Below are 18,042 nucleotides of genomic sequence, written 5' to 3' on the forward strand. Positions count from 1 at the left end.
GTGTTCCACACCTGAAGTCAACGCCTCATTGGTCCGATCTGACCATAAGCTAATTACCCTACATATCCACATTCTGCCCCACCCCCCATTAAGGAAACCATGTTAAAAAATATCTCCAAAGCCAACTCCATGATTCTTAAGACAGAAGTGGTGAACTTCAGGAAAGCCATGCAAATGGACAATACAGTTACGACTACTGAATCCTACACAATTGCACTTTATAAGCACTTACATGAGTGCATGGATTGTGCTATCCCAAACATAACCAAGACACTATCCTCCAAGAAAAGGAAGCCAATCTTGTGGTCCCTTGCCATAAACAAACTGCACAACAAAAAGAAGAAACTGTTGGAAAAGAGGGTAAAACCCATGAGTGGAGGAGCTCCCTGGTCAGCCTCAGTAAGAAGCTGCTATCCCTGATAAAATCTTCCAAAGCTAGTTATGAAAACAAAATTGCAACTGATTCTAAAGACAATCACAAAGCATTATATAGTTATGTCAAGAATCACAATGGCAACACTCAGATCTGCTCTGAGTTACAGCACAATGGCACTAAATATACAGACCCAACTGATATTGCCAACATCCTGGCAGATAGGATCAGTGCTAACTTTACCCCCCCCTCACCAATGAAAGAGCCCATCTCTATACCGGAAGAATGCAAAGTTGCTGTCATCATGGCTGCACAGGTAAAAACCACTCTCCAAAGCCAGGAATACAGCATCCATGGGACCAGATAACATTCCAGGCTGCATTCTACACGAACTACAGAACGAACTGGCACCACACCTAAGTACCATGTTCAATCATAGCCTCACATCAGGCTTTGTGCCTGCTGAATGGCACACAGCGATGGTAGGCCCCATTAGCCTGATGAGCCTAGTCTGCAAGGCCATGGAACGTATCATCATGGAACTTATAAACAAAGACATTGGCAATCTCCAAACTCTAGACCACAACCATTTCGGGTCTGTAAAAAAGCAGATCATGTCTCCTAAACCTGATAGACTTCTTCAAAGCAGTCACCAAAGCCGTAGACAAGGGTAAGGTGGTTCACACAGCCTATCTAGATCTTGCCAAGGCTTTCGACACCATCCCGCACTCTGGAATTATAGATAAACCTCACTAAATCAGGTATAAATCCCTATGTCACAAGATGGGTTGCCAACTGGCTCACTGACAGAACCCACACTGTGAAAATAGCAGACTCCAAGTCCAACTTCAGACAAGTGACAAGTGGAGTACCACAGGGTTCAGTCCTTGTCCTGTCCTGTTTGGTATCTACTTCCCTGAAGTACAGGCTAACACAGAAGGTCTTTGGCTAATGAAGTTCCCAAATGACTGCAAACTAGGAGCCATGATCGAAACTACTAATGATGTGGACATCCTACAAAAGGGCCTCACTGAGACAGATGCCTGGTGTCAAAGCCATGGCCTCAAGCTCAATGCCAAAAAGTGCACTGTCTATCCCTTTGGTAAAAACTCTGTACCCATGAACTACAACATAAGCGGTACTATACTTAACACTGAAAGTGTGATAAGAGACCTTGGGACACAGGTGGTAAGTAGACTCTCCTTTGATAAGCACATCACCACAGTAGTCAGAAAATCCTTCTACATGGCACACCTCATCACAAAAGGTTTCTCATGCAGAAAAAAAGAGGTCATTGTTCCCCTCTACTCAGCATTCATTAGATCCATTATAGAGTACAATGCCCCTTTTGGTATGTACCTCACAAGACATCTACAACAACTGGAAAGCCCGCAAAAATACCTCACAAAGAGGATTAGTGGCCTCAAATACATGCCCTACACAGACCGTCTCAAAACACTCCAGCTTTACTCTGTCACATATTGCCTACTCAGAGGTGATCTCTGCCTAACATACAAAGTTATGCCAAACACAGAGCTGTTGGACATGCTCCACTTAAAGAAATCCAAATCTCTCTGGGCTTCGGCCCCAAAACCCGGACCGAACTACAAAAGGAGGGGGTGTATCCATTTTCATAAAGAATACCCACACCTCCAGGTTAGTGGCACAGCACGAGGCCTCGGAGACCATCCAAGTGCAACTAACAGTGGGCAAAGCTGCTTATCAGATCATAGCCTGCAACAGATCACCTACCTTGTCTCAGGACCCTCACTCAGCATTCCTGAGAACACTGGAAAATATAAAGGTCCTACCAAACACCATGATATTAGGAGATTTCAACTACCCAGACATTGACTGGGAGAATTACTCAAGTACAAACTTCTTTGCCCAATGCTACCTAGAGTTTATAAACTCAAATGCCCCAGAACAGCTGGTCACCACGCCCACTAGAGGTGACAACATGCTGGACCTGATAATCACCAACATGGGGGATCAGTGTTCCACACCAGAGGTAAACCCTTCGCTAGTAAGATCAGATCATAAAGTAATCACACTGGACATCCACATCCCAACCCCACTCCCAGTCAAGGAAGCCACTGTGAAAAACTTTTCAAAAGCAAACTTCACACTTCTCAAGACCGAAGTGGAAAGTTTCAAAGCCCCCTTGCTACAGGATAATGCTATCCAATCCGCATAATCCTTTACAAGTGCATTATATGAGCATCTACAGGGTTGCGTGGATCGAGCCATCCCGAGTAAAACCAAGACTCACTCCTCCAAAAAGAGGAAAACAGCCTGGTGGTCCTTGGCCATAAATAAGCTATACAACAGAAGGAGGAAACTACTACATGATAGAGCAAAATTCCAAAAAGGAAAGGCATCACTGATCATTATTAGCATGAAACTACGATCACTCATAAAATCATCCAAGGCCAGTTTCTAAAGAAAAATTGCCAAGGAATCTAAAGATAACCACAAAGCCTTCTTTAGCTATATCAAACATTTAGGTGGCAACTCTCAGATATGCTTTGAGCTACTGCAAAATGGCAAAAAATACACTGAACCAACTGACATTGCCAACATCCTGGCAGACAAGTTTAGTGCAAACTTCACCCCCTCTCACCCCCAGAAGGGCCTATGTCCATTCCAGAAGAATGCAGAGCCCCAGACATCACGGACATGCAGGTAAAAACATCCCTCTCCAAAGCTAAGAGCACAGTATCAATGGGACCGGATGGTGTCCCAGGCTACGTCTTACATGAGCTCCAAAAGGAACTAAACCCTCACCTAAATTCACTGTTCAGACTCAGCCTTATCACAGGCTATGTACCCAAAAAATGGTGTATCGCCCTATAAGCCTGACCAGCCTGGTCTGCAAAGCTATGGAGCGAATTATCATGAAACTCATAAACAGAGACATTGGGAATCTCCAGACACTGGACCCTACCCAATTTGGCTTTGTTAAAGGCAGATCCTGCCTCCTAAACCTAGTTGACTTCTTTGAAACAGTTACCAAGGCCATAGATGAAGGGAAGGTAGTCCACACAGCCTACCTGGACCTCACTAAGGCCTTCGACACCATTCCCCACTCTGGCATCATAGACAAGCTTACCAGCTTGAACATTAACCCCTATGTCACAAGATGGGTGGCCAACTGGCTCATGGATAGAACACACATGGTCAGAGTTGTCGGTGTCATGTCTGACTCTAAACCAGTCACAAGTGGCATCACACAGGTCTCGGTCCTGGGACCCCTCCTGTTCAGTATATACTTCTCTGAGGTACAGGCAAGCACGGGAGGACTATGGCTGACCAAGTTCGCAGATGACTGCAAACTGGGGACCATAATTGACTCTCTGGCTGACACAGACATCCTCCAGAAGGGTCTTACAGAGATAGATACCTGGTGTCAAAACCATGGCCTCAAGCTGAATGCCAAAAAATGCATAGTCATCCCCTTTGGAAAAAACAAAGTGCCCACGAATTACCACATAGGTGGTAATCCACTAGGTATGGAAAATGTAATTAGGGACCTGGGGACCCAGGTAGATAGTAACCTCTCCTTTGATAATCACATTGCCAAAGTGGTTAGATAGTACTTCTATGTAGCCCACCTAATCACGAAAGGGTTCACCTCTAGATCAAGAGAGGTCATTGTGCCCCTCTACTCATCACTCATTAGGCCCATAATAGAGTACAATGCCCCATTTGGTATGTACCTTAATTGGCACATGCAACAGCTGGTAACACCACGGAAGTACCTCACCAAGAGGATCATGAGCCTCAAAGAGATGCCCTATGCAGCTCGACTAAAGAAACTCCAGCTCTACTTGGTTGCTTACTGCCTGCTCAGAGGTGATCGATGCCTGATGTATAAGGCCATGACCAACCCAGAATTAATGGACATGCTCCACCTCAAGAAAAGCAAATCTCTTAGGGCCACACACTCCAGTGAATTAAACCTCAGCAAAGCAATAAACAGGACGTGCTGGAGGGATAGATTCCTGTCCCAGAGACTTCCCTTGCTCTGGAATAGAATCCCAGTTGATGTTAGGCAGAGCCCCTCGTAGACTCTCTTCAAGAGGAATCTTGACGAGTGGATGGGAAATTGTAAATTTACCCCTGGGATCACTTCAGTGGCCCTGCTAGACAGAGGCCCAGGAAACTAATTTAAAAAGGAGGCGAAAGCCAACACATTCTGGCTAGGCTTATAAATGCCCTTGGGCAGATAGCCTAATACCTACCTATGAACCTATGGATCTACATACTCTAGGGACCTAAACCTTGTCACCACAATAAACAGAACATGCCAGAGGGATAGCTTCCGGTCCCAGAGACTTCACATACTCCAGAATAATCTACCTATCTATATGAAACAAAGCTCCTCATTAGCACTCTTCAAGAAAAATCTTGATGATTAGATGGGAAATAGGAAATTCACCCTGGGGATCACTTCTGTCTCTGCTCGACAGTGGCACAGGAAAATAAATTTCTTGGGTGGCAAAAGCCATGGTACCTTTTTGGCTGGGCTTGTATAGGCCCCAGGGCCAATAGCCTAGTACCTACCTATGAACCTTTGAGTCTTGCCTAAAAAAGGTAATATGGGGACAGCAAGAGCCTTGGCCAGTATTCAGAAGCATAGGAGCGACAGGTGCAAACCATCTGTAGTAAAGCAACAAGGCTTGTCTATCATGTCATCACAGGCAGACAGAGATTGAATCCCCTTTGAATGACACCAGAAGCTCAGCCAATTGTTGAAGTTTATCATCTTTCTGTTATATTGCAGTATCATATAGGTGTAGGTAAGATGCTACTCAAGGTTTGACCCTGTGTGTGCCAGCATGTGGTGCATCAACCCATATATGATATGGTCATGGCCTATGCATACAATACACTCACAATACACCTAGTATGATAAGTCTGCTGAGGTTAGCAAATGTGAAAAAAACCTTTGTGCAGACTGTCAGCAAGTAATGTCTGTATTTCACCCTGTAAGTCCATATTGCTTTCTGAAGTGTAAAGATGTACTTAGTTTGGATTAAGAACACTGCACTTGCCAAGTGTGTGTGTGTGTGTGTGTGTGTGTGTGTGTGTGTGTGTGTGTGTGGTATACTTATCTTTGTCAAGTCTGATGATGTCACCATCCTACAAATATACCTGTGGAAAGGTGCAACCCCAATAATGTGTATAGCGCATTGTGTAAATGCGTGCTGCTGTAGTATCATAATGTAGTTAGGTAGGGGTTTGAATCCTGCACTTGCCAAGTGAGTGTGTGTGTCTCCCTGGAGCAGAGCTACCTGTTGGAGACTACTCACGCACCTTAAAAGTGGTATACTCATCTTTGTCAAGTCTGATGATGTCACCATCCTACAAATATACCTGTGGAAAGGTGAAATCCCAGTGATGTGTATAGCGCATCATATAAATGCGTACTGCTGTAGTATCATAATGTAGTTAGGTAGGGGTTGGAATCCTGCAATTGTGTCTCCCTGGGGAGAAACAACCTTTTTTGGAGACTACTCAAACACCGTAAAAGTGGTATAATCATCTTTGTCAAGTCTGATGATGTCACCATCCTACAAATATACCTGTGGAAAGGTGAAAGTTCAGTTATGTGTATAGCGCATCATGTAAATGCGTACTGCTTTAGTATCATAATGTAATTGAGTAGGGGTTTGAATCCTGCACTTACCTACTGTCTGTGTGTGTGTCTCTCTGGGAAGGAGCAACCTTTTTGGAGACTACTCCCACCCCTTAAAAGTGGTATACTCATCTTTGTCAAGTCTGATGATGTCAGCATCCTACAAATATGCCTGTGGAAAAATGAAATCCCAGTAATGTGTATAGCGCATTGTGTAAATGCATACTGCTGTAGTATCATAATGTAGTTAGGTGGGATTTGAATCCTGCACTTGCCAACTGTGTGTGTGTATGTGTGTGTGTGTGTGTGTGTGTGTGTGTGTGTGTGTGTGTGTGTGTGTGTGTGTGTGTGTGTGTGTGTATGTGTGTGTGTGTCTCCCTGGGGAGGAGCAACCTTTCTGGAGACTACTCAAACACCGTAAAAGTGGTATACTCATCTTTGTCAAGTCTGATGATGTCACCATCCTACAAATATACCTGTGGAAAAGTGAAATCCCAGTAATGTGTATAGCACATTGTGAAAATGCATACTGCTGTAATATCATAATGTAGTTAGGTAGGGGGTTGAATCCTGCACGTAGCCAACTGTGTGTGTGTGTCTCCCTGGGAAAGCACAACCTTTTTGGAGACTACTCACATCCCTTAAAAGTGGTATACTCGTCTTTGTCAAGTCTGATGATGTTACCATCCTACAAATATATCTGTGGAAAGGTGAAATCCCAGTAATGTGTATAGTGTGTCATGTAAATGCATACTACTGCAGTATCATAATGTAGTTAGGAAAGAGTTTGAATCTCGCACTTGCTGACTGTGTGTGTGTGTGCTCCAGGTGTGTGACACCGCTGGCCAATGTGGAGTGGGTTTTGGTTTTTTTAGTGTATGACATATCACAATGACAACTGTATGTGTATTACACATGTAAGGTAGCTGTGGGGCAAATCCATATACATACATGTGACCTCAAGTATTTCATAGGTGGGTACTCTGCTTTCTCCATGAACACATCTGTTATCTTTGCCAGAGTGTGCTGGCGCTTTCCAGACCTTTGGTCACTTCTGTATGCTTGTGACAAGCTTAGCCACTGCAGTGATCCCTTGGCTACGTCTTCCGTTTCACATCCACTCATCATGGTTTCTATTGAAGAGTGTGAATGAGGGTTTATGCTTGAGGTATATTTGAAACCTGTTTCAAAACAAGCAAAGTCTGGCAAAGATGACTAATCATTATAGGTGTGCAACAACCTCTGTGGATCTGCATGCAAACCCTTTATTGCTTATGTGCTCCACAGAGGGATTTCCAAAACCCTTTGGTAATGTGATTATCAAAGGAGAGATGACTTAACACATGGCTCAATGTATACATTAGTACCTGTTCCACATTTTGGAGGCTACTACCTATGTGATACTCTGGGGATACTTTGTTTTCTAAAAGTGGATAACTATACTTTCTTTGGCTTATAGCTTTACAGCATGAGTTTGACACCTGGTATCTGTCTGTATGATACCCTTTTGGAGGATGTGTATGTCATCTGGAGAATAAAGTATAGCCCACAGTATGCATTGTCATCAAATGTGGGCAGACATATCCCTACTGTGTTTGCTTGTACCTAAGAAAACTATATGCCAAAGAGGAGTGGTCCCAGGACTGAGTGCAGGTGAATACCACATGTTACTGGCATAGAATATTACATGGAGGCTGCAAATGTTACTGTGTGACCTACACCTGTGCGTCAGTTGTCAATCCATCATCTAACAATCGTTTATGGTCAGTCTGTTGAGGTTATGTATAATACCAGTATGTGGGATGGGTATGAATTGCTGGTGAGCTATAGCTTGGCTGTGTTGACCTCCCCTCCTTCATCTATAGCCTTGTTGACTGGCTTGAAGTCTACTAGGTGTAGGAACCATGATCTGGCCTTTAGAGAACCTAAGTGGGGATGGTGCAGTGTTTGCAGGTTCATAATGACTCTGTTAATGAGTTCCATAATGCTGTGCTCCATAGCCTTCCAGATAACATTGGTCTGGCTTATAGGGTGAGAGTTTCCAGGACCTGTTGTAGTTCTACCCTTAATCAGTTTATGTTAACATTTGCACTGGGTGTGACGAGGGTGGACAGGTTTAAGAATAAGTATATTAGAGGGTCAGGCCAGGTTTGAAGGTTAGTAGGCCATGCCAGATAGGCAGGATTAAGTTGGTTTGTACATGTGCTGAGGAGGGATGCAGAGTATATTGTGAAATAGATGCTAAGGATGAAGCTGCCAGGTAACAGGAAAAGAGGAATGCCTAAGATGAGGTTTATGGCTGTGGTGAGAGAGGACATGCAGGTGGATGATGTGATAGCGGAAGATGCGGAGGCCAGGAAGAAATTATGTACTGTAGAGACCCCTAATGGGAGCAACCAAAAGGAGAAGAAGAAGAAGACATTGTAGCTCAACCCTTGTGGACTGTGAACACCATTACCGTGTGTCATTCCACAAGTATGTAACCTGTATAGAGGCTGCATCTGGACAGAGCGTTTAGGTGAGTGGTGACTTCATATGTCAGCTTGTGTATGACACAGCCAGGCACACTGTCCAGTACCATTGCCACTGTGGTGTGTACTTTGTTAAAGAGATGTTTTAACTAGAGTGTCTGTGAATCATCAGGTTTTACATTCTTCAGGTCTGGAAATGTGGCCCTTGTGTAATGACAGGGTGGTGAAATCCGCATTCAAACTGTCTGACAAGGAATTGGTAATGTCAGTCAGATAAGTGTACTTTGTGACTATTTACATTAACTGTAACCCGATCTGAGATTTCCCCTGTAGATTATGAACAACACTGAAGAAAGCTTTAGTGTTGTCTTTGGAATCCTTGCCATTTTGTATTTTGAAGCTTGCCTTGTATGTTTATTGAGAGATTGTATTTTCCCAATGATACTGACCAGAGAGGTTATCCCTTCTTGGTATGTAACTCTTTTTGGTACAACTTCACACCTTCTATTATATATTTAGTTTATGGCAGGGGTCCATGAGACTAATGGACTTTTACTGTATAAGTGAGAATTTCTTGTGTTTGTGATAGCACGGTCCATGCAACACTGTAGGTGAACCGTGTGCATTAATAAAGGATTATGCAGCTGGGACAGTGTTAACCTTACTAATGCAAACCGATGACAGATAGCAATAACAGCATCACCCACAGCACAGTGTCAACCCGTGTCATACACACACATGTGTACTCAAGTTCCAAAATGTGTGTAGTATAATGCATACTGGCCACCAATAGAAAATATGGGTGGCCAATACAGGGCATGTCACCATGCCCATGTGTCCAATATGCACGTACATGCAGACAGTGCACCTCCACCATGTTCACAAATGTACACCTGCAGACCTGTGCTGCACACACCCCACACTTACTGTCCAGTGTTTAACACATGCTGACACAACTACACACATCAGCCAAGTGCCACATGGGCAAACAAAACACAATTGGAATAAACACTGGTGGAAACAATACAGCATTGCTAATTACAGCTTTAATGCATCATGCCTGCTCAGCTCCAGCTTCAAAGATATCATTACACTTTACTGCTGACAACATGCTACACATTCAACCATTGCTATACTTTATTAAAGTCACCCTGTGCATCAGCACCATGTTAGCCTGTTCCTGCATCAGTGTTACAGATGACAGGAGGTGGCACAGGTTTCATCATATGCACAGGGTGTGTTGGTTTGCCAGAGGCCTACACTAAGTCATACAATCAATATGTGTGTGTGAGTTTGTGTGGGAGGGCCATGAGTACTGTTGTGGGCCAATGTTGATGTAATGTGTACGGGTATGTGTTTGCCCTAGGTTTCTGGTTTATGTGTGTGTGTGTGTGTGTGTGTGTGTGTGTGTGTGTGTGTGTGTGTGTGTGTGTGTGTGTGTGTGTGTGTGTGTGTGTGTGTGTGTGTGTCTGCATGCACACAGTTCCACCATGTTGCTGCCATATACAGGGATTTGTGAGACAGCTACAGACTGTACCTGACAGGCTTTACAGATCACCATCTCTGGCCACGGATACGGAACCTGTGCCTGGCAGGGGTGCTACAGGCAGTATCAGGTACTAATCCAGACTGGGTACTATCCGAAGAGGTTGACATATGTCCACTGGATCCAGGTCCCTGCTGGGACTGGCCAGAGCCATGTGCACGTGGTCTTCTAGGACAGTCTATGGAGAGCCCTCCCAACATTGCTGGGGCTCGTACTGGCACTATGGGAGCAGCTGTGACTTGCTGGATATTCACGGTGACCTCCAGCTACTGATGTTGCTGGCATATGTCCATGTTGACATCTCAACTGTCCCGCACTGTCCTGACACATGGACACGACATTGTGGAGGACATCCAATGACTCACCCCAACGTCTCTCAATGACCTCAGTATAATTACATATGGCACCTGCTAGGTCATGGATACTGTCATTTACAGAGGAGTTATTAGGCCTCTGTACCCTTAGTCCCTGTCTGGTGTACCGCTCCATTCATGTCTGTTCCTCCATGACAGCCTGGAACATGCATGTGGTAAAATGAGGTGTGGCACGTGTGCCAGGGGCATGATGACCAGCAGTGCTCTGATGAGAACCCCTGGGCATCTGCCTATGTGGTACCATTCCAGACATTGGCTATGGCTGCTGTGTCCTGATACCTGTGCCATAGATACCACACTGTCCTGGCCAGTGCCAACCGTACACTGTCCCTTAGCTAAGGGCAATGGTGATGATGGATGTACAGGCAGTATGACTGTGTGCATGGATGGGGTGGAGACATGTGTACTGTCAATTGGTGGCCCGACAACAGACCCTGACAAACCTGCCTGTGCCTCAACACACCTATCCTCATGATCAATGTCTGTCTCAGTGACATCAGGTTCCTTGCTGTACTGAACCAGTCCCACCTCGGCACCTGTGAGAGGAAAAATGGAATCACACTTTAAGACCTGAACATGATGTCAGACTACATGCACACATGCACACTTGCGCACATGCACACATACATACATGCACACACACAAAAATATGCTCCTCACACACAACACCAGCAATCTCAGAACATACACAATAGCAGGTGATGATGGTGTACAGTATCACAAGCAAAACAGTCATATCACACATATCAGCATGCAGGACATGTGTTGCTCAACAGCATGCAGTGCAAGTGTAGACAGTCCTTGTTACTAACAGTATACCTGGCTTTGATGCATGTGTTTTGTTATTAGATGATGGGCCTCCCCCTGGAACACAATGCATACAATGACACAACATTGCTGTGCAGGTATTCAAAACTCTGCAATGTACCGTGCACCATAACAAACAGGTGTACATACCATGGCTGGATGTGTTTCTGTGTGTCAGATAGGTATCCAATGCTGATTACAGCCTCTGTGTCTTTAGCAAATAATTATAGACACATTTTTAACACATGCATGATGAGTGTTCACACAACATCATCAGTGGTGCATGGATAATTGATGGAATACCATTCGGCCACATACCCAATGTACGATACTTATTGTGAGTGTAGATCATATTGTGGACATGCCAGTGTCATCCATGACATCAAATACTAAAACACAACTGCATATTTAAACACTACACATACCCAATGTGTGTAATATGACTTAGCCACTTGATGGCATCACAAGACATATATGTGTCAGTTGTGCAAATGGTGATTGGTATGCATATTGTTTAGAGGTGCATATGTGTGCACACACACAACATTAAAGTGTATAGCAAGGTGTATAGCAATGAAAGCTATGTGTAGTACTGTGGTTACAATAACTGGATGGGGTATAGTACCATAGGCCATCATCATGAAGCATCATGTGGTCACTCAAGGCTACAAATGTTTCCCAAACCAGCACTACACATGCTGTACCGGAACTGTAATACCTTGGCTACATTCACCATTTCACAGCCAGTTGTTACATGAGTTTGTAATGAGGCCAATAAGGAGCATTCCCTGACATGAATGTGTAGTGTGTTGTAGAGTGTTTAAATGCCCTATGATAGGCCTCTACCCCTCAGGTATATTATGTGTAATGTGTGGATGAGATTTTGGAAACTGGAATGTGTCTATACATTGGGTTTGGGAATCCTTTATGTAGCATGTTAAAATGCTCTGTGTATGACATAGATGTGTATGTTATGTGCATGCTGAGTATCAGTTGTGCCTATCCAATGGTCATTACAGTCTAGCCACATTTGTTTGAGATGGTCTGGGTATTGCATGTGTTTGAGGCAGCTAATCACATTAGTGAGATGTGCGTGGTCTTACACCAAACATGCACAGCATGCATTATGGGTAGGTGTGTTACATGTGTACATGGCCTACACCTTAACTATGACATGCACTTTTTATTTACAATAATAAATGTACAACACACTCACCAGCATCTGACCGCTGCCTTGATGTCACCCCAGAGAGACCGACATAGAGATGAGACAGTTTGTCAGTGGCCACAACTGTGGCATTGCTACTGTGTGTTTGCAATCTTACAGTACAAAAACTGTTTACATTCACGGGGCTACAGATTATGTTCCAAATGATCAGTATTGCACAACAATAGGCTCCACATCTTTTAACGACACACTCAACATCTCACACATGCATGATCTACTAATACAGATAACAGTAGTCTACAGATATGCCATGTTACCTGCATGCTCCATGTGTGCTTGCTGGGTGGCTCCAACCTCCATCATGGTGTATGTCTGCTACTGTTGTTGTTGGGAAGGTGCCACCAGGCTCAGGAGCAGCTCCTCCACTCTGGTGAGGGAGGATGGATATTAACACCACCTCCTGTTGCAAGCTGTTGTCTCCGCACATCAGCAACATGCTGACATTCATGTCTGAGAAGATCAATGCAGTGGTGGCGTATCTGCTCATATGTCCGGTTTTGCAGGCCTACTTCATTTACCCTGCAGACAACATCTTGCCACATTGCAGTACACTCCTGCTGGTCCTGGCTGGTTCTTGAGAACATGAGACTGTAGTGCTGAATCATACTGGTAGTAATTATGTCATCTTCAGCACTACAGTAAATGGGGTTCCTGCGATGTGCCATGATCCCTGGAAAACATAAATACGAAAATATGTCTGAGCAAGTCATATGGCACATTTAACATTATACAGTACAGATATCACTGAACTGCCATATATAGCAACCTATTAGCTAACCGAGAGTGAAACACTTTAACTGCCACTTATCACTGCTTACCCCACAACTGCTTGGAAGTGCCTGGCTCACTCTCAATCTAATGAACCATGTTCAGCACAGCAACAAAATAAAATCACTATATAAAACTATACAAGAGTACCTGGCACACTGTATCCAGCACGATGCACCACCTAGCCACAGCAGATATACATTAAGCTGATGTGTAAAGAAATATTTCATCCATCACAATGAGTGTAAGGTCCAGTAAATGTATTACTATTATACCACACAATTTGTTAATGGCAAACCCATGTCCAAAATATGTGCACAATTGGGAATATAGGTTGCATACTGCTGTAGTACACTATGAATGTTGCTAGATACACAGTTATATGTTTTACCACACATATGTCAAAGGACATGTTACAGACATACCCACACACACATCAGACATAATTACAGGACACAAAGGTATGACAACCCAGATAAGCTTTCGGTGTGCACTATACAGTACTGCGTGTCAGTACTTACACAACCTGTACAGCAAAGTATGGTGTATGTCCACATTGCTTGTATCTACTGTAATCTGTGATGAATACAGGTACCACACAAAACAGTGGATACAAGCAATGTGGACATACACCATACTTTGCTGTACAGGCCCAGAGCTTCAAGTAGTACTACAGTACACACAGGATTTGGATTCAACATCAGTACCAATCAATAATCATAGATGTAGTGCATTACCCTCCAGTGACACACCCTAGTTAAAACAAAGTGACTTAATCACACTCATGCAATAGCACCTTTTCTGCCTAGCAACAGAATGCACAGCTTTTGCTAGGATCAAAGCAAGGACCCATAATACCATGACATAAACAGTTTCCCACTAAGCTATGCCACAGATACATATCTTTGACGTATTCACAAACACATTGACCATCACAGTCAGTTAACAGCATAGAAAATCTATTGCAACAAGTAGATGTAGGTGTGTATGAGTATATATATATATATATATATATATATATATATATATATATATATATATATATATATATATATATATATATATATATATAAATACATATATATATATAATATATATATATATATATATATACATATACACATCCATTGGTGTGTATATACATATATATGTAGGCACATATACATTTCACCTTTCATAGTGAGAATATCAATTATACAAAGGATGTGAGGTGTACAGTAATATAATAAAATCGCACAGTCCTGGGATAAATGCATTGAAGGTGTTCACAGCCCAGGTAGCTTTAGCAGGCCTCACTGGCTTCAACATTGCAAACTGAACAAACCACCCACAGTGTTTAACCACCACATGTTATATACCAGCACTGTATGCTCTCTTGTTTGTCACACACTAAAACCTACATACAAATATGCGCATACTAACCTTCACCAACATATATATCTCCACCCTTCACATACAGTTGCAATATGTCCCCTGCTCTATTCACATATATAGATGTGAATATATATGACACATATATATTTCTCCGTAGGTGTGTGGCATACACTGTTGTAAGTCCCCGGACCTCACAGCTGAACTGTTGGGTTTTGCTGCAACACAAACAGGTGTCACATATGAACACACACTAACATTGGGGGGTATATATGGCTACAAATGCTAGATAAGCATATTAGACTGCTACAGCAGTTGCCAATGCTAAGCTACACTTTAATATGACTATCATGCATGTGTTGTTCTGTCACACCCATTTTTATATAATGTCAGCACTAATCCCCCGAACAGCCATTGGCCACACTACTGTACAGAACACAGATAACATGGATCAGATCTTTGACATTTAATGCTGAGCTACACATTTCACAGGTATGTCCCACTGCCCACAGATACACACTGTATTGTCCATAGCAGTAGTTAAGCAGAACATCTATGCATAAATAAGTACTGCTGCCACATATGAATAGTTCACATTATGTAGACTATTCTTCAATAACATATACTACATGCCAGTAAATACATATGTGTCACATACCTTTCCTTTGTATGATTTGGTAATATTTCTTTTTCTTTTTCCTTTTCTCTGTCTTTCTCTCTCTCTCGCTGTCTCTGTCTCTCTCTCTCTCTCTGTCAGTCTCTGCAATAGAGTGATTGAGTTTGTTGGCCGAGATTGCAGCCTGCTTTTGTAGGTATTTGCACATGAACATGTGATAGCCTCTGCACCAATTAGTGACCACCGCTTGCTAATCGCATGCAGCCTGCTGTGTAGTAATTGCAATAATCACTGTCATAGCAACCCAGTACTATAAATTGCTAACTCAGGTAGGCGTTGCCCTTTCAGCTTTCTAAGATGGAAATCATCCTTGTTTGCTGTGGACATCATTGTTTAAGACAGAAGGTTGGCATAGTTCTTATATCAGAAGCCAGGGGTGTAGCCAGAGATTTACATTTTATACTCAGACCTAATGTTGCTGCTTCCAGTATCCACTTGTCAGTGTAGAAATGTACTCACCCCTCAAAATGCTACCCCAAGATACATGGAAAGATGTACTTTCTTTTCAACTTTTACAATTAACTGCCATACAAAGCTAGTTATTGAGATGTATTCCTTTGGCACAAGAATTGTTTGTGAACTGCTATACTGTGAATATTCATTTACTCAGTTCTAAACAGTTTGTGCTTTTTTAGTGTTGACATTAGCACAAGCTGCTCAGAAAAACTGGACACATTTCAGTACTGTGAGTATGCTTACCTACATCCTTGGTAGACCCTGCACACACAGGTATATTCTACATTTGGGTAGGGGTGCAGAAGTACAGAGAGTGTAAGTATTATTGTGTGGATTTTATCTTGCTGGACTTATAGGGTTGCTGTGTACATGTTAGTTTATCAAGGCAAGTAGTCTGTCTGCATAACTCCCAACTGTGGACCTATCCACATGGTAGCCAGAGAATAGCCTGTTATTTTTTGTCTGTGCACCACAAATGTCTTTTCAGCAATAGAGCAATGGCATTGTTACAGTTGGTTGCTATCAGTACATGGCTACATCCATTTGTATTTCAGTGTTGTATTCCTACATAAGGGTATGCTTCCGAAACTCCTTCCAAAGCTATTTGCACAGTGTGCAACAGGAGAAAGGCTGATATGCCTCTGTGTTTCTGCCTCTGCCAGACCTTTCAAACACTCAGGTACATATTTGAACAGACTCAGGGAAAAGTAAAGAAAAAGTCAGGGACACCTTTAAAATGTTAGTGCCAGTAAGTTGAAACACTGAGAGAATCAGAGCATATGAATTAATACACCTTTTCTGAAGTAAAATAAGTGTCTATCTCTTAATTATTGTCATTATTCATTAAGTGTAATTCACCACCTTTCTGGCCAAAGTCAGTAGTTTTAGGAGGGATTCAGAGGGACAGAGCTAAAATTTGTGTCAAAATCAGGGACATCCCTGAAAATTAGGGACAGTTGGGAGGTATGGCCTCTGCCCTAAACAGATATGCCAGTGTATGTCCTGCTGTGATACTGTGTGGGGTTGAAAAGTGATGGTGTAACATTATTTTCTGCTAGAATGGCTGCTTCTCTTATCATAGTCATGTAATGTAATCCCACAACAACTGTTGGTAAAGATCCACAGAACAAGTTGTGTGGTATGGCATTCCTATTTTTCCTTTACATTCACTCATTCTGATGCATGATATATTTATTTTAGCACCATCTTGTGTATCTACCGTGGCTTAGTGGTACTTCATGTTGTGTAGTGTGTACAAGGTCCGGGGTTCGACACTGACAGAGGTGTTTTATTTTGCTCCTGAGCAGAACAAGGGCCCTCACATACAGAGTGGCTAAAGCACTTTTATGCAGTTGTAAGCGGGTTTGCGCTATGCTTAGCAATGCTTAGCTAAGCGCAAACAAGCACACACTCGGGCAAACCCCTAACTACTGCTTAATAGTGCTTACTCCCGCTAACCCCCTCGCTCATTTCTTTGAAAGAAAAGAAAAATAGGGAGGTAGGAAAGTGGTGAAAAAGGGGCACAAAGAGAGAAAGACAGTATGGAAAGTAGCTTGGGATGTGCGGAATAGGTGTAGGGAAGGTCCATAGCTGTCCATTTCTTTAACAGCAACAGCTGTGCATATGGAATAAATTTGGAGGTAGATATGAAACCTTCAACCCATGAGAGAGGGGTGAGGACAACAAAGTACGATGTAATGCCAATTAAATTACATTTTATGTGTTCAGTGGAAATGTGTGCAAAATGGGCAGCTGTGTATGGGGTGTAATTTTTTTTTTGGGAGCAGATTGCCATTTTTTTTCAGGTGAGAGTGGAATGTGGGGTAGGGGAAGTAGGTATACTTGGGGAGGTAGGTTGGGGAAGTAAACAGACAAGACAAACAAGATGCATACAGGGGCAGTATATGACACATGTGGTGAGTGAACACCTTTGATGGGGCAGGATGTTTGGAAATCGCAAGCCCATGAGCCCACAGATGGAAACAGTGGGACTGAGGTCCCCACCCATGGGCAGTCACCACTGCACCTTTACAGCCCAGAGGGTGGCTGTGCTGGGGGGCTGTGTAGGAGGGGCTGGCTGACCCAGGAGTTGCGCTACTCATGCCTCAAGCTGGCGTAGAGGTTCTGCAACAGAACATTCAATCTCTCTATGCACCACAGCCCAGACCATTCGAAGGGTGATAGGTGGCCCTCCTGGGCACCGGACCTGCTGGTGCCAGGTGCCATGGCCAGCTGAGGTGGATCAGGTGGGTCTGCTGGGACCGGCCTTCCCATACGAACTATGTTTTGGAGGGTTTAATAAAGATATGGGTTAGTAACAGTCAACAGCAT

Source organism: Protopterus annectens, chromosome 10.part0, assembly GCF_019279795.1.
Source record: "Protopterus annectens isolate FY-2018-M chromosome 10.part0, PAN1.0, whole genome shotgun sequence".
In the NCBI taxonomy this organism is placed as follows: domain Eukaryota; kingdom Metazoa; phylum Chordata; order Ceratodontiformes; family Protopteridae; genus Protopterus; species Protopterus annectens.